Source organism: Arvicanthis niloticus, chromosome 27 (genome assembly GCF_011762505.2).
Source record: "Arvicanthis niloticus isolate mArvNil1 chromosome 27, mArvNil1.pat.X, whole genome shotgun sequence".
NCBI classification, from domain to species: Eukaryota; Metazoa; Chordata; class Mammalia; order Rodentia; family Muridae; genus Arvicanthis; species Arvicanthis niloticus.
In genome coordinates this window covers 22,662,178-22,680,448 of record NC_133435.1, presented here as the reverse complement: position 1 = coordinate 22,680,448, position 18,271 = coordinate 22,662,178, and the positions used below count along the sequence as shown (strand labels likewise).

At 43.7% G+C, this 18,271-nt stretch overlaps 1 protein-coding gene across 7 annotated transcripts in view; it reads right to left on the bottom strand.

Annotated features, from left to right (window-relative positions):
• Window positions 1-13,834, bottom strand: part of Lin54 (lin-54 DREAM MuvB core complex component) — a 61,504-nt gene extending 47,670 nt beyond the window's left edge. For 2 of the 7 annotated variants that reach the window (XM_076926403.1, XM_076926407.1), the window contains exons 1-2: window positions 11,478-11,824; window positions 10,707-10,893 (exon numbers count right to left, since the gene is read on the bottom strand). The gene's annotated coding sequence lies outside the window, so the exon portion shown is untranslated. Of the gene's footprint in view, window positions 1-9,218; window positions 9,239-10,706; window positions 10,894-11,477; window positions 11,825-13,670 lie in introns of those variants that run through there. The other 5 variants (XM_076926401.1, XM_076926406.1, XM_076926400.1 and 2 more) reach the window with 4 other exon arrangements.
• Window positions 13,835-18,271: the final 4,437 nt, after the last annotated feature.

Genomic DNA, 18,271 nt, shown 5'->3' with positions numbered 1-18,271 from the left:
ATCTCCACCATACACTAGAGCCCCACCCACAGCCCATCTCCACCATACACTAGAGCCCCACCCACAGCCCATCTCCACCATACACTAGAACCCCACCCACAGCCCATCTCCACCATACACTAGAGCCCCACCCACAGCCAGTCTCCACCATACACTAGAGCCCCACCCACAGCGCATCTCCACCATACACTAGAACCCCACCCACAGCCCATCTCCACCATACACTAGAGCCCCACCCACAGCCAGTCTCCACCATACACTAGAGCCCCACCCACAGCCAGTCTCCACCATACACTAGAGCCCCACCCACAGCCAGTCTCCACCATACACTAGAGCCCCACCCACAGCCAGTCTCCAACATACACTAGAGCCCCACCCACAGCCAGTCTCCAACATACACTAGAGCCCCACCCACAGCCCATCTCCACCATACACTAGAGCCCCACCCACAGCCACAGTCTCTTCATTTCTCCTACTACAAATTGTTACATTAAATGAGGTAATCTGGGTGTCTATATGTACAGAACCATGAAAGTTTGACTCATTCCTCTCTAGGTATTTATTAAAAAGAATTAAAAAGAGGTAGCCAGAAAACCTTGAAGTATTTACAGCAGCATTATCCATAACAGTTTCAAACTGAGAAAGTTCAAATGACCATTAGTAAGTGGATGGACATACAAGTGTGGGGGATCTGTGCAGGAGAATATTATTTAACAGTCAAAAGGAAGGGAACTAGCAATGGATGCAACAGTAAAGATCAATCTCAAAGTGCATGCTGTGAGGAAGGGCATACTCTACAATTCTTGTATGCCACAGGTAACTAGCACAGAAGGGCCTGGCTTACAGTAGTTCAACTGTGATTTCTTTTTCTTCTTTACAATGTGCAAAATTAGGCACAGACACATAGGCATGAACTTTGGTCTTAAGGTCAAGACAGGAGGCAAAAGACAGACACAGATGGAGCTAGTGACTCCACACTAATAGGCAAAACTTGGCATTTCTTTCAATCCTAAGAATTCCTCTTGCAGCCCAACTAACTCCTGTGGTTTTCAATGAACACAAAGCTCCATATTCTTCCTCACCGCCATCCTGTGGAAATCTCCACACCAAGTTTTGAGGGCTCCTTCACTCACACTGCCTTTCAGCAAAGGGCATGGGTTGGGGTGTGTACAATAACTAAAGCATCATCTAGTCAGCTTACACTTCTCAGCTAAGCCTCTAAATATTATCTAACAGGTAAAACTCTACTATCCAAGTTGTTGTCTACCTCACAGATGAGTATTCATTACCCAGAAAATCTTTCACAGCCTGTAACCTAGCTGTGTTACCCCATTCTTCCTTCCCCTTTTCAGAAGCCAAAGCCCAAATTGAGGTGAGATGTTTGGTTTTTAAAAATAGGCTATTTGCAAGCAAAAAACACAGTAACCAGTTACTGCTTCATCCCCCCCCCCTCCCAAAACACAAAAGACCTGAGTCTGGGACAAAGCTTTTTGTCTGTCTGTCTGTACGTATGTCTGATACATACATACACACACACACACACACACACACACACACACACACACACACACGAGCTGTCACTGTCTTCCTTTGTAGCTCATTCAAAAATGCAAAGACCCAGAGTAGTCTCCCATCAGCATTTTATCCTCCAAGTGTATATGTCTGATACTGTTCAGTCTATCCCCTAAGTACCCTGATTTTATGCTATTATAAATAATGTTCCCCTACTTCCCAAGTGTCTATCATTAATACTAAGATAGAATTGATGTTTGATAGCTATCCATGTACCCTGCATCCTAAGCCCACTATTCACTGTAGTAGCTTGCAATGTGGATTATTAAAATGTCCATCAATACGTGTCTGCAAGTAATAACTGCAATTCTTCCTTTCTAATCTGCACGCCTTTTATTTCCTTTGCCTTTCTATATTTGCTGTGATGTCATACAAAATGATGACTTAAGGGAATGAAAACAGACATCCTTGCCTGCTTCCCAATATCATCTGTTTATCTGTAGGTTTCTCAGATTTCCTTTATCAAGCTGAAAAGGTTAGCTTTCACTCCATTTTCATTCTTTCAAATGATCTTTCAAATGAACATATAGATGTGTAGATGAATATAGATATATGGATTCATTTGTGGCATACTGGACAAGTACAGTGGTGCAAGTGTAGAGGTCAGAGGACAAAGGGAGAATGTTGGCTCCTTCCAACATGTCAATCACTAGGACTGAATGTAAGCCAAATGCACCGCTATCTGCAAAGCCATCTTGCTATCCTGAAAAGAAAACAAACAAAATAAATACAAAAACAAACTTGACATAAAGAAATGGCTCAGCAGTTAAAAGCATTGGCTACTCTTGCAGAGGACCATATGAGCTGTCACCAGTTCGAGGAGATCTGATGCCTTCTTCTGGACTCTGAAGATATTTATATATGTGGTACTGTACATACGTAGTACATACGTATGCACATAGGCAAGATATCAATACATATTAAGTAAAAATAAATACATCCATAAAAATTAAATGAACTCAAGAATGGTGGTTCATGTGTATAACCTATGGATTTAGGAGGTGGAGGCAGGAGGATTATGAGTTCAAGTCTAACCTAGGTAGTGGTTTAAATTAGTGGCTCCCACAGACTCACATATGAACACTGGATCTCCAGCTGCTGGGCTATCCGGGAGATTATAAATGTTTATAGGTGAAGCCTTGCTGGAGGAGAAGTACATCCCTGGGAAGGATGCTGAGAGAGGCTTCCTCAAGCAGCCGTATCCTCCTTCCTGCCCTCTGCTCTCCCTGTATACGGAGGGGATGTGTTCAAACAGCTTCCTGTTCCTTTCTGGGCCATGTCTTCCCTGCCATAGTGGAATCTTGCTCTGGAACCATAGGATTCTTTGGTCATGGTATTTTATCACAGCAACAGAAGGACGACTAATACTATGTACATATCAAGACCCAGTCTCAAAAGAGGGGCAAGGATGGAAATATAACTTACTGGTAGAACACTGGCCTAGTAGATAAGAGGCCCAATGTTCAATTTCTAGCAAAACAGACACATACACACACACACACACACACACACACACACACACACACATTTAATTCTGTCATATGCTTTTTCTATAACTACCAAAATGGTTTTCTAATTTAGTCTGCAAGTTAAACTAATTTTTATTGCCAATCCAGGTCTACATTCTCAATCCGTCATGTACTACACTTTATATTAACTGCTGAATTTATTGTTAATATTTTGCTAGTAAGCACTGTTGTCTACATTCATGAAAGGTATTGGTCTGTAGTTTTCTTGTAACATCTGCCTGGGACTAACGCTAGCCTGATAAGAATGAAGTGGGTACGTTCTCTGCTCAGGAAAAGTGTGCACAGAACTGTCTATTCCCTTCTCCCATGTTCCTTAGAATTTACTAGTGAAGACACATAGCTTATACGAAGCTTTCTCTTGTTTTTCTTTTAGAGACAAGGTCTTATAAGCACTTTGTACACACTGGCCTCCAGTGACCCTGCTTCAGCCTGCCAAGCTTCTATAGAAAGGAACCACTGCTCCTGGCTTACAAAAAGGCTTTCTTAAACCTATAAATTAAATATCGTTGATGAACTATGTTTCACCTTTGATATTTGATAGCTTATGTTTCTGAAGAATTTGTCTATTTCCTCTTGCCAAATTTATCAGCACTATATAATTATATTTAAGTGTATATGTAATTAAAGTTATGTGTAATAATCTGTAGGCTCTGTAGAAATGTCCTCTCTTCATTCCTCCCACTGGTAGTTTGTCTTCTACCCCTTTCTCATGGTTAATCTGGCTAGTGGTTCCAATTCTCATTTTTACCTAGCTAAGTGCTGTCTTTACCTCCTTTCTTCTGAGTGCTTCAGGTGTAATCTGACCTTCTTTTTCCAGAATCTTAAAATGGCAACAAGGATCAGGGCTCAGCAGTCCAGCCCCAAAGCCCAGAATGTTATTTCTATGTCCCTCTCCCCCTGAGGGTGTCTTTGTTATTGTAATTACATTTATGAACATATATGAGCAATTGTATGCCTGTAAAATTCAATGTTTGCTATCTGTCCTTCTCCAGAAAAATGTAATTTTTCAAGCTATAGCTCAGATCACTACACAGCTTTCTTTTCTTTTTTTCCCCAAAGTGTCAAGAAAATGCTCAAAAGACAAGGAACTGGACAAGCCAGACATGCTGAAGGTCACACCGGCTCCCAGCGCTACAGCTCAAGGCAGGAGGATTGATGGTCAAGCCCTCTCTACCTACAATAAGCCATTAAGACAAGAAAAAAAACTAACAAGAATACCAATGCGATTAAAGTCAATTTTTACTATTATTTATTCACTTCAAAACATTTTCTAATAGACCTTGTGATTTCATCTTTGACTCACAGATAATAATAGATAGCATTTAATACCTATTTGGAGATTTTCTATGTATTTTATATCAATTTCTAGTTTAACTCTTCTATTGCCAAAAGACAGCTCTAGTATTTCCATAATCTGAAATAAGACAACTGTGAGTTGGTTATGATCCATCCTGGTGATTATTTTACCAGTGCACTTGGACACTCACTCTGAAGTTACAGAAGGTAGCAATCCAGAAATGTTAAGTTAGGTTGGCTTTGAACATTATTTGCAGAGCCCACATCCTCACTTATGTTTAGCCAGGCATGGTGGCACAGTAACTCGTGTAACCCCAGAACTCTAGAGTCAGCTGAGTGCCAGGCGAGCAAGGACAAAGCAAAGCAACTTGCTGAATAAGAAAAAAACAAAAAGCCAACTGCTCTGTTGTTTTAACAACCACTGAGAGAGGGTATTCAGGTTCCTAAATGTGATAGTGGCTTTGACTACTATGTCTCTCTCTCCTGTGCACGCTGTCTCTGATCCTGTAAAGGAAGCTCCACTAACAGCAAACACAGGGCCTGGAAGAGCACAGCATGGTGGTCATGATAGAAATCCCAAAACTCGGGAGGCCACAGGGTTTTTATTTTGAGGCAGTTCCAGAGCCAGCCTGAATCTGCTTCATACTGGGGTAAACAGAGGGGGAAGAGGGAAAAGAAAGAAGAGAAGAAGGGGGAGAGGCAAAAGAGAACAGAGAGAGAAATGTCCACATGCAGTTCTTAGTTACAGGAGCAGATGTGCCTTTCTGAACGAGGAGTTCAAACTTGTAACAAACAGTCTAATTTGGTTGGGCCAGTCTGTAAGTAATGTGAAACTGTGCCGAGTTCCAGAGCCAGGACACCTCAGAAAACTTTAATCCACAGAATACCTCATATCCTTATATATTTCCATCCTGGTCACATGCAGGGCATACTTACCTCCGCTAAAATCAATTCTCTCAGGAAGCTCCCGAGCATAGCACGCAAAGGCTTGGCCCTTTAGTTACATGATTCATCCCCCTAATTTTATCCCTTAGGAATGGAAGCTATGTGCTAGTGTGTGTGTGTTCATCAATGCTGAAGTCTATTCTAAGGAAAGAGGATCCTCACAGGCCAAGGAAGCTACGGCCAGTTTGCTTCACCTGCACAAGAGCTACCACCGGTCAGTGTACAGAGTGGAAGAATCCAGAACATAACATGTAACCCTCATGCTTCCAGTAGCTTCAGCTCCTAGCACGAACATTCTAACATCTAAAGGCAAAAGTATACTGTTGGAAGTCAATCGAGTTTTACTCCCTCACAGCTGAAAATGGTTGAATGGTTCAAGTCCAAGCAGAGTCACTCAACTCAAAGTCTAAGGATTTCTAACTCTTTCTCAATGGCACTAAAGCCCTTTGTTAAATACAGCCCCCATCACCCCACCCCGAGCCTCCTCACTGTCTACTACAAAGTTCTAGACTGTTGGTTTATAGTTTGATTACACCCCTACCTCAGTTCTTTAGAGTGTGAGAACAGGAGTTCACCTCCTCACCATCACACCCTCTCATCCTAGCCTACCACGGCACAGGCAACAACAGCCTCTCAGTAGACATTTGAAAGATGAATAAATTAACTAGAAGGGATACAACTGAATGACTCTACCATTATTTATGATGAGCTTTGCAAATAACTATCAATGTAAGGTGGTCGCAAACAATGATCTGGAACTTTACAGCAGTTTAAATAAGAAATCCAAGCCGGGAGGTGGTGGTGCACGCCTTTAATCCCAGCACTTGGGAGGCAGAGGTAGGTGGATTTTGAGGCAAGCCTGGTCTATAGAGTGAGTTCCAGGACAGCCAGGGCTATACAGAGAAACCCTGTCTCGAAAATACCATTCATAAGACATGCTAACAAACTGAAATGCTATTTTCAAGTAAGCTTTTCAACAATGTTCTCTAAAAATACTTTCTATCTAAAAATCTACAAGGTCTGAATTTTCAACTAGGTTATAGTTTTATCAGTAGTTTAATTAAATATTTGAGAATATTTGGGAAATTAAGCCCTCAAGAGCTTAAAAGTAACATATCTTCCGACAGTTACAGGGCTGCTCCAGTAAAAACTCCACAGCAGAGATAAACAGATTTAGCATAGGGACAATGAAACAGAAATAAACTTGATCTAAAATTTTAAAATAATACAGATGGAAATAAAAGGCTACATCTTGACATTTTAAAAAATTTATTATAGAGTGTTACCACAGAAGAAACATAGAAGGCTGCAGCAGGAGTATTGTGAACTCAGTATCAGCATGGATTATGTAGGAAGACCTTATCTCACACAACAAGCTATTCATTAGGATTCCACAGGGTAGAAAGAGCCATTTTCCAGTCGTGACTCTAGCTGCCACTTATCAGGTAATCTCGGCTCACTTCGAGGGCCACCTTGGAGAAGCAGGTGCACTGCACTCCACCTTGCTTTCCTGCTTCTCTACGCTGTTTCTCCATAGGGATGGATGGACACTCTGTTTGTATGCACTTTAACACTCTTTCAGACTGCTGATACCGCATGACAGCCAGCCTCACCCGAGCTCCTGCTACCCTGCTTTCTCCACCAAGATGGACGTTTCCCAGAGGGAACAGCCTTGTGCTAGTAACCACAGAGGCTGAAAGCATTCGTGCAATGGCCATGGTATGTCCAAAAGACAGCATGAAACAAGGATACTTAATGTATGTAACTTGAGAAGTGATCCCCCAAATACTGGAGAATATGACAAGCAGGCTCAGGTTCCCACCATCCTAACTGCTCTGCAACCATAGACAGTAACCTGGAACTACAAGCTACAATGAATGGTTTCCAGGTATCAGACCACAGCTATGAGAAACAAAACTAAGACAGATGCTAATTCAAGCCTCTTGGATTCCCATATGAACATCTCTACTGATACCCCATAAGGTCATCATTGTGTGTCCTAAATAAATAAAAAGAAAAACAACACTGGTCAACATTTTCCATATAATTTTTCTTCAGATGTCTTTTCTTCTTTTTTCCTCTTCTTCTTCCTCCTCCTCATCGTCGTTATCGTCGTCATCATCAGACAAGGTCTCATTATGTAGCCCCTGGCTGGCCTAGAACTTACTATGTAGACCAAATCCACCTGTCTTTGTCTCCTGGGTGCTGAGATTAAAGGTGGGTGCCACCACACTCAGCTAACTACCACCTCCTTTAAGTTACGGTCACTTCTTCACCATTCATTGTATATCTTTCCTCATTTTCCTCTTTATTCGAATGTTTTTCTTCTCTAACCCCTTAATTCTCTGTATTTCTCAACGAGGCATGCTAAAATGTGATAGTTTTTTAAATCTTTTTTTAAAAAATTCTTCCTGAATACATTATATCCCACCCCACCAGTCCCCTATTCCCCATTCCTCCCAGATTCCAACATCTCACCTCCCCCAGATCCACAAACTATCTCCTCTCCTTGGAGAAAAGCAGGCCTCTCAGGGACATTAAGCAAACACCACATACCATGAGACCATCACATCAAGGCTGGCCAAGGCAGCCCAGTCCCACACCTGCCACACTTCTTCACCTCCATCTCACCCCCTCCTCCACTCTTACCCCCACACACCCTCCCACTGTCAGGATCTCCACAAGAACACCCCACACTTCTTCACCTCCATCTCACCCCCTCCTCCACTCTTACCCCCACACACCCTCCCACTGTCAGGACCCACAAGAGCACCAAGCCACTCTGCTATATCATATATGCAGAGGCTTCGGTCTTTCAATCTGGGGCTGGAGAGATGGCTAAGCTGTTATATTTGCTTGCTACCAAGCCTAATGACCTGAGTTTGATTTGTGAGTCCACATGGTGGGAGGAGAGAACCAACTCTCAAACATCAGTTGTCCTCTGACTTCCACATGAGGACCAGGACATGTGAGCTCACACACAAAACAGTAAATTAATTAAAATTAGATCTTTCTAATCCTTGACTTATCTTCATAGAAATACTAATCTATCATATAACATGCAGATCATATATTAATTACTCCATCCTTTTGCAATCAACAGTCTCCAATCTCCACAGCCTGGGATATACTACAGTATTTTACTTACATCCTCTCATCTACAGTACATCTTTCATAAACATTAGATATACGTCCCTAGGTACATTTCTCAGATTGCCATTTTATTTGAAAGTTGTTTGCAACTCAAAGCCTAGTGCAGTAAGGCCCCATTCAGCCTATCGTTTCAATTTTTCCTGTAATGACTCTTAAGCTAAAAGCTCTCCGGGGCAAAAATGTTTATTTTACTTATTACCCTTACAGAGTATAGGACTCACAGACAACCCCCAATACAGGTTGACTATTACTTATCCAAAATGTCTGGAATCAGAAGTATTTCAGATTCTCAAGTTTCACATTGAGAAACAAATTAACTACAGTTATACAGACTGATTGGCTGTACTCATGTATTTAGAAACATGCACATGTGCACACACACCTATGTAAACGAATGAATGAGAAAGGAGGCCATGAACTTCAAAAAGAACAAGGAGTATATATATACACGGAAGGTTTTAAAGGGAGGAAGGAGAATGGGGAATGATGTAATTATATTTTAACAAATAATAATAGTAATCACAGCTGGGTATAGTGGTACACACCTTTAATCCCAGCACTCAGAAGCAAGCAGGTCTCTGTGAGTTCAAGGCCAGCATGGCCTATCTACACATCCAGGACAGCCAGGGTAATAGAGAGATCCTGTTTCCCCGCTGCCACCACACCCAAAAAGAGAAAAGGTGCTTTAAAAGGTAACCACAAACCAAGCACGGAGGCTCATACCTGTAATGTCAGCACTTGGGACATTTTGAGTTGGAGGTTAGTCTCTGCTACTATGGATTTCAGGTCAGCCTAGGCTACAGAAAAAGACTATCTTAAAAAGGGAGGAAAAGATAGATAATCACAAAGAATCAACCAAAAAGTCAACAAAGTTGGTGGTTAGAATTAACCTGATCAAGAGCTTGGCAGTTAGGGGCAGTAGCTGCTCTTCCAAAGAACCTAGTACCCAGATGGCAGCAGCTCACAACGGTCTGCATCCCCAGCTGCATAGTATCCGATGCTTGTGGGCACTGCATGTATGTGGTGCAGAGACACACATGCAGGCAAAATGCCCACACACAAAAAATCTAGCCTGGGCTACATAGCAAGACTCCATCAAAAAACAAACAGAAAACAAAAATGACCAAGCATTTTAAGTTTTAAAAATTCTTACTCTTACTCTAAGTAAGCGAACTGATATGGACAAAAATAACTGCAGCAAAAATAAAAAAAACAAAACAACAACAAAAAACAATACAAAACAAAAAAAACAAAACACAAAACAAAAAACACCCAATTTCTACTGAATAACACAACATCAAATTGTGTGTGTGTGTGTGTATATGTGTGTGTGTAATAAATTTTAGTCTTTAATTCCTTTTAAAAAGGAATTATTTTTGATGTGTGTATGTGCACATATGCCACATGGGTACGGGTTCTCGAGGCCAGAAGAGAGCATCAGATTCCCTGCAGCTGGAGTTAAAAGCAGCTGTGAACTGAAACTCTACAAGGCATGAAACACTCTTAATGGATGAGCTATCTCTTCAGCCACAACTTTAATATTTTTTCATTTATTTATTTATCGGGAGCACACTTGCCAGAAATAAGTTAGAGAACACCTTGTGACAGGTGCATCCCAGGGGACTGAACTCAGGTTCAAGACTGTTGGTATGACCAGCCTTCAGCTACTGAGCTATCTGGCTGACCCCTCAAACTTTATGTTTAATGAGCAACAATAATGAAATCTTCTAGACACCTCTCAGGTATGCACTGTAAAACATTCTTTGGCTTCTTGTGTTTGTTTTAAATGAAAGTCAAAGTCCAAACTATATATACACATTCAAAATATTTGTCCTGTATATCACAATATAACACATGGTAATTAATACATAATATACTATCATATCACTTTGTAAACAACCTGAATAAGAAAACCTGTTGCTAGTTGCAAATATTACTAGTAGGTATTTCTTAACTATTAACCTCTGTTTACTCTCACAATTCAATGTCACTGACCCAACCTTCTACCACTTAAGATGAAGAAAAAAGGAGAGCCCCAAACCAGGGTATAAAATTTTATATGCAATGTAACCTTTCAATATCATTCCTGTTGGACATAGGGAGACTGCCTATAACCCTGTAACAATCTAAAACAGTGTGAACCATCAGATGACAAAAGTAAGCTGGGGCCATCGAGCCTTACGTACACTCAAGTAACAGTGCTCTAGTTACCTGAACAAAGAAGCAACACGTGTCATATACCAGGTTCCAACTGTCTTTATCAGTTCTAAGTGCTCAAAGCTTTCATCCAATCACCACATCTGACAGTGAAGGCCAATTCATAAGCAGAACCGTGCTCCCAAACACAATTTCATCTGTAGTATACAGCCTATTATAAAATCTCCCACAACTTCATTCTCTGAATTCATGAAATTAGATAGGGACAAAAAAGAAATTCCATTTAAAAATGAACAGAAAATATGATTTACAGTATCAAGTGTTATTTGCCAAGTGGCAGGATCAAAGGTGCCACCCCAAAGATGACAAAGTCATATAAAAATTTTTTTGGTTACTACAAAACTGGCCCGTATGTTCAAAAATAGATGAGGACCCATACCTACCCTAACAAGTTCTGGACTATGTCCTGTCACCAACATTAAATGTAAAAGAAAATGCCAATATTGTGCCTCCCCAAAGAAACACAACTCCCTAAAGTGCTGGACACCATCAGCCAACCCCCACTGAGTGGGTATTTTAAGTATTCTATCAGGAAATCATGATAAGTACCAGCGGTTCCTCTAGGCCTCAGCAGCAGCCTTAGGTACAAGCAAACTCAGTCCTCTTGATACTCAAAATAATAATAATGTTGATGTCATTACAAGGCTACTGATTTTTTGCACTCCGGACAAGTCATTCTTGATCTCCAACACATTTCCTCCCCCAGCTCCCAAATAAAGAGCTCTTGCAAACAGAGAACCCTCGGGTACCCCCCTTCTCCTCTACCTCCAGGCTGCAGCTTTCTCCAACCTCCGGCTCCGAGAAGCGGGCTCCAGAGGTCCCGGGTAATTTCGAGCCCGGGCAGTGCTTGTTTTGCCTGTGCACGGTAGCTCTGTCCAGTTGCTTCCTTTCCCAGTTTGTCCGAAATGGAGCGCTATAGGGTACCCAGGAACCCAGGAAGGAGCCGGGGTGACGATGTCGCTGCTGCCGCCGCCTCTGGTATGTCAGGGGCCGGGATTGTATTTCGAAAGATCCGCCATTTTCACCTCGTCATCACCATCACAGCTCAGCAGCTTCCCCCGACAGCCGACAGCCGAGCCCCGGCCGCCGCCGCCGCCGCAGCCGCCAGACACCTCCCCCTTCCTCCTGCTCCCGCCCCGGCCCGCCCTCCAGAGCAACGCACACCCACATATCCGGGGAAACCTCCCGCCCGCCCCGCCAACCTTCAAACGCACACCCGAGTTCTAGCGCTCACCGGCGGGTCGTGCCAGACCTATCATCCCAGGAGCAGACAGACCCACGGTTCCCGTGAGACCCACAGGAACGCCACAGGGGAGTGGCGGGATTCCAAGGCCGGGATGTTGGTCAGGAGGGCAGGCCGTGTGGAATCTGACACAAGAACAGTAAAGCCCCAAACTTTCATTTCCAGAAACATACTTGAGAGAGATGGTAGACCATGATTCATGTACATTTCAGAGTCACCGGAGAGCTTTAACGTCACTCACTAACGTAGGCATTCTACTCCACCCACAGAACTACTTTGACACTATGGCTATTTCTATATGCATGCCTGACTTCTCGGACACCCCTTAAATTACAGGCGCTGATCCTGCAGACGGTGATCTCCTCTCCCCTTGATTTTTAAGAATGAAGTTCTGAACTGTTTTCCTCTCCACTTCGACCATTTCTGCCCATGAACACCATTACGTCAATTTGTCGTTGGTTTAAGATAGATAAGTGCTACTAAATTTAAACCGTATAGATTCAACTGTGTAATCATTCATAACCATCAACTTCTAAATATATAGAAAATACAGCTCTTCCATAGAACCCTTTGCCAACTGGTTTTAGGATCTAAGTTTCCAAATTAAAAACCATCTGCTGCTGATACACTTGTTCAATGCAGAGAGAAAACACACACACACACACACACACCACAGCTTGCTTTAGAACAAGATTCCGGAACAAGCTACCCATCCCTTCCAGTTCCTCTCATGGTGTAGTCTAAGAAGTGCCCAAGAGAGGATATAAGTAATTAATCATATAAGGAATTAAGAACATATAAGCTGCAAGGCTTCTTAATAGGACCAGCATTCCGCAAAAAATTAGCTGTTTGACTTCAGAAAGTTCCCAGTTCAAAAGCTTTATTCTTTATCATTCAGCTACACTATAAACTCTAAAGGACCCAATTGAAACGAGCAAACTGAATCTCAGGGTTGTGAACAAAGCTATTCTACTGTCTTAAGTTTACCTAAGAATAAGGAAGAAGCAGAAGCCATTTCATTTCCCTACCTTGTTTGAATGACAACTCCATATAAAAGTCAGCAGGCTCAGGCTTAATCAAGGGCTGTCTCCCACCCACTCCCAGCGCGTTTCTACAGAGAGCCCGCTAGAGGCTGAGCGTGTGAGGGGTTCCCAGCTTCTTCATCTTTGAACTTTATTCCCCACCAACAGCCGGGTCCACCGGCACTCGGATGGTTGTTTACCGTTGCTTGGCCAGGCTGAGTCCCAGCCCGCTCCCTTCCCCCGTGCACCGCGGGGACACTATGACATTTGGCTGGTGGGCTTCGCGAGGGAAACGGACACACACCCAGAGGAGTCCATACAAAGGGGCGTAGGAAGAACGCGGCGCCGGGCAGCAGCGAAAGGAGGCGCTGGTACGAAATGACACAGCAGCAATACAGGTTCCCAGAAGCCCGGGGCTGGCGGCTGCTTCCCGGGCCGCGGCGAGAGCCTGTCAACAGCCGACGGGCCCTTCCTCCGGAGCGCGGGGCGGGCGGCGCCGGACCCGCCGACTGACAGCCGCGCTCTCGGGCGACAGCGGCTCGCGGCCGCGCCCCGACGACCCTCCGCCCGCCGCGGCCCACCGGCCCGGCTTCCCGGGAGCCGGCTGGCGCTCTCCGCCCGCGCAGCCGCCCCGGGCGCGGGCCCGGCGCCGGTCCCCGCCGCTCAGCCCGGGTCTCCGGAGCTGACACTCACCCGAACCGGCGGCGCCGCCGCCTCCTTCTCGCGCCGCGCTCCCCGGGCTCCCAGCAGCCGCGGCGGCGGCGGCGCCTCCGAAACACAGACCCGGGTTTGTTCAAAATCACGCGCCCAGCGCCATTCCACCGCCGCATCCCATAATACGCCGGGCCGCCCCGCCCCGCCCGCGCGCCGCCCCGCCCGCCCCTGCGTCGCCCCGCCCCCGCCGGTGGCCCTCGTCCCGCCCCTTCCGCGCCCCGCCACGCCCCCTGGCAACCCCAGTCGCGTCATTGCGCAAGGCTTGGGGAGCGCTCTGGGGTTCCACGTGACTCCTCCCGAGTCCTCCGTCAAAGGGAAGGCGGGGAACACCAAGTGGGTTCAAGCCTCTGGCTTTGTGACTAACCATGGTAGGTACGGTTTCCAGCGCGCCCCCGCTTGGTGATGCGCTTGAGTGAGGAGGGAGTCGACATCCTTTCTCAAATGCTAAATCTGTTCAGGTTTAGAATGGTGCAAGAGGCGCCAAAAAGCTCCTGAGAGGAGCACGCAGTGTTAAACTTACCTTGATCGGGAGTTTTTGATCATTTGTTTTTTGCAACACACCTTATACTAGTGCAATATGGGTTCTTTGTATTCAACCATATTTCCCTTCATTTCCTGGCGTACTTATAAATCCAAGAAATAAAAATGGCCTTACAACGTGAAACTATCGGGGGAACCGCACGGAGGAGGCGAGAGATAAGTTAAAGCTATCGCTTTCAATCAAGTATTCCTGGTTTTAAATTCTGGTGCCTCCACTAATTCGTATCTAACCTATTTCTTTTTCCATCTACAAGATAAAAATAAGTCCCCAGGATTCCGACAGCTAAATAAAAGCGAGAGGGAGGGGTCAAGTGGCTACAAGGTAATGGCCTCAAATGTTAGCTCTTTAAGACTATAACCACATTTCAGCAAGCCCAGTGGCATGGAAGTGCAAGTGAGAATGTTGGAGAATTTACATGGTTTTACTAGGGATCAGTGTTGAGAGCCCAGTTTATGAGAAACCTTGAGGACTAGCCAGAAATCTTGGTCCAATGACTGGGGGTACTGTGGGGGGATCTCTAGAAGGAAGAAGACAGAGAGACGGAATCAACAAATTTAGATAACCCACACCCCACACCTTGCCCTGGTAGAAAAATTCTGAGTTCCTTCCACCAAACTGGCATAATTCTCTTCTGACAGCACTACTACAAAACAGCACCTCAGGAATAAGGGCATCATTTCCGGTTTTACTATGGATTTTGTGCAAAGACTAAAATGACTAGTACAATTTTATCAGCAACCTGGTGAAAACAACTCACACCGAGATATAGAATTTAGTATGTGTGGAGAATGGTAGTTTTACATTAGTCAATAGAGGAAATGTGGTAGCTAGTAATGCATTATATAACACTCAACAGCTGTGCTGAATATTATAATTCTTAGAAGGAGCTGGAGAGACGTCTCCAGGCTTAGGACCGTGAGTTAGAACGGTGGTTAGGACCTGGTACTAATTCAGCTCCCAGCACCCACATCAGGTGACTTACAAGGCCTATAACTCCAGCTTGAGGGACTCCAACATCCTCTTCTAGCCTCTGAGGGCACAATATTTATGTTCACACACCACAAACAGATACACAGATATACACGTAAAAATAAAATCTTAAATAAAATTCACAAAAGATCAAGAATAGGATATGGGGTCACTCCCATAGCCTAGCTTTTTGGACGCTAAGGCAAGATGACTGTGAGTTCCAACCTAGCACTCAGCCTGGATTTCTCAGTAAGACACCACCCGGATGGACGGGGACACACATACACACACACACACACGATGTTTCCATCCTTGCATCAAGATTCCAGGATGGCCAGGGCTACATAGAGAAACTTGTCTCGAAAATATTTTTTTTTTCAATTCAAAAAGCAGCAACAGGCTAGGAGGTGGTGGCTCACTCCTTTGATCCCACCACTCAGGAGGTAGAGGCAGGTAAATCTCAGTCCAAGGCCAGCCAGGGCTACATAGTGAGACCTGTCTCAAACAACAACAAAGAGAGCTAGATAACTGTGTAGGGATGTAAGGTGATGGGATGGCTCCACAGGGGGATGCTTACTACCAAACAGGACACCTGAGCTTATCCCCAGGACCCACACGGAAGGACAGAACCAGCTCCCACAAGTTGACCTCAACCTATGCACGTATTTCATGACATACAAGAACTCCACCACAAATGAATGAATGTAATTTTTAAAATGTTTAGATATAAGAGCTGTTTTTTTAAAAATATTATCCATGGTGACTAAAGCTAAAAAAAAAAAAAAAAAGCAAGAAATACAAATTTGCAAAGATTAGTATTTATTAAAAATAATCATAAGTAGCTAAGGTTAGTTGATCTGTGTATCCACGTTGTCTGAGCTGAAATCCCAGCCCTACCCTCTAATAGCTGTGAGGATTTAGGCAGCTACCTTCCGTAGATGTCTCAGATATCCCTTTCAGGTTTTATTTTTTCATTTCGTTTCCTCTTTGCAGTTTTTATGGTTTGTTTAAACATGTACAAAACAATGCACGTGAGCCTTCAGTGTTGCCGTAGCCTACCGCGGGCACACCTGGTGACTCTGCTGGATGCTGTGCTGCTCTCTCTACGATGACAACGGCTTTGTAGACCTTGGAAGAAACGTTGTGAGCAATCTTCAGTTTGTTTCAGAAGAAAGATAAATGATGCTGGGTACTGAACTCCCAGCTTACCGGTTGTGCAGAAAGTATGCTACCACTGAGCTACACCCCCAGGTCTGATGGATAGCGGTTCTGAGGGAGACAATGAGAGCACAGAAGCAGGCTTCTGTAGGTAAGAGTGGGCTAGAGCTCTCAGAAAACAAAAGGAAATGCTACTGAGTTCCTATTTTGTACCAGAAGTAATGTTAGACAATGAGCATCTGTGGTTCAATAAGACATCCTTACCACAGGCCAGTTCAAAAGACTTCCCCGGAGCCGGGCAGCCTCTGGCCTGAAATCCAAGATGTCTATAGCCCAAGACTTGTTTTTCATTATCTTATGACTTTGTTTGTTTTGTTTTAAAACAGGACCTTCCTTGTGTTGCTCCAGGCTTGCCTTGGACTTGTGGCAATCCAACTCCCCCAGCCTCCCATGCACTGGGATTCCAGGCATGTGCTCCCGTGGACAGATTTAGCGCATATTACCCTTTTAAATATGACACCTGATAATTCCTTAACAAAACCAAAAAGATTGTTGGAAGCTTATGACAAATTCATTTAGTGGGAAAAATTGACACAAGGTGACATGAAATTAGTATTTTTATGCCACTTAAAACAATATCCATATATATATCAGTGGAGAAGTAAGAATCTTTACTATTTGTTTTGGGTTTTTGAGACAGGGTCTTCTTGAGTAACTCACACTCAAGAATTATTGTATTGAATTTACAATAGGTTTCCTGCTTCTGCTTTCCAGATGCTGGGATTAGAGGTCTATGCCACCATGCCTGGCAGTTGAATTATGGTTCTGATTGCTACCAAAGGGGTTGGACATAACTTTTTGAAGAGATGGGTGTATGTTAGAACTTAACTGTGATGATGTTTCAGAAGATCTAAACTTGTGTATAATTAATATAAATTTATTATACAGACATGAAGGATCATGACCTGGAAGTCTAAGCCAAATGAGCACTTTCCTCTGCAAGTTGCTTTTGGTCAGTGTTTTACCACAGCAACAGAAAGGGTTTTAGAACAGCTGGGTTCTCCAATCTAGGACCCCAGGTCTATGGTTGAGTGCCTGTGTTTCTAGACTAATTCTGAAGAGAAAAGCCACCTTCAAAGGCACATCATGGGCACAGCAGTGTGCATTTCAGTCATCGCACACTACCCACGAGGTAGAAACATGAGGATCAAGAGTTTGAGGTCTGCTTATTTTAATTCTGGGCTCTAAACTACAGGGCATTAACTACCATATATATCAGTGGAGAAGTAAGATTATGGGGACAGGAAAAGGTTGAGCAGAAGCATGGTGTCTTTTGACACACTCCCAGTCATGCCTCTCATATTAGCTATCATATTAGCATCCTATCCGGTTCCACGGACTGAAATGAGTCCTGCAGGCAAAGTGTAATATTAATGACGTGAAAGAAGTACATTCTTTGGTCTAGAAAGATGGCTTGATGGTTGAAAACACTGACTGTTCTTCCAGAGAACCCAGGTTCAATTCCCAGCACCCACATGGTAGTTCACAACTATCTGTAACTCCAGAATCCAACATCCTCATACAAACATACATGTAGACAAAATACCAATGTATATAAAAATAAAAATAAATAAATTATTTTTAAGAATTTATTTATTTTGGCAGGGCGGTGATGGCACACGCCTTTAATCCCAGCACTTGGGAGGCAGAGGCAGGCAGATTTCTGAGTTTGAAGCCAGGCTGGTCTACAGAGTGAGTTTCAGGACAGCCAGGGATATACACAGAAACCCTGTCTCGAAAAACCAAAAAAAAAAAAAAGAAGAAGAAGAAAAAAAAAAGAATGTATTTATTTTGGACTGGAGAGATGGCTCAGCCGTTAAAGACTAGGCTCACAACCAAAAATATAAGAGTT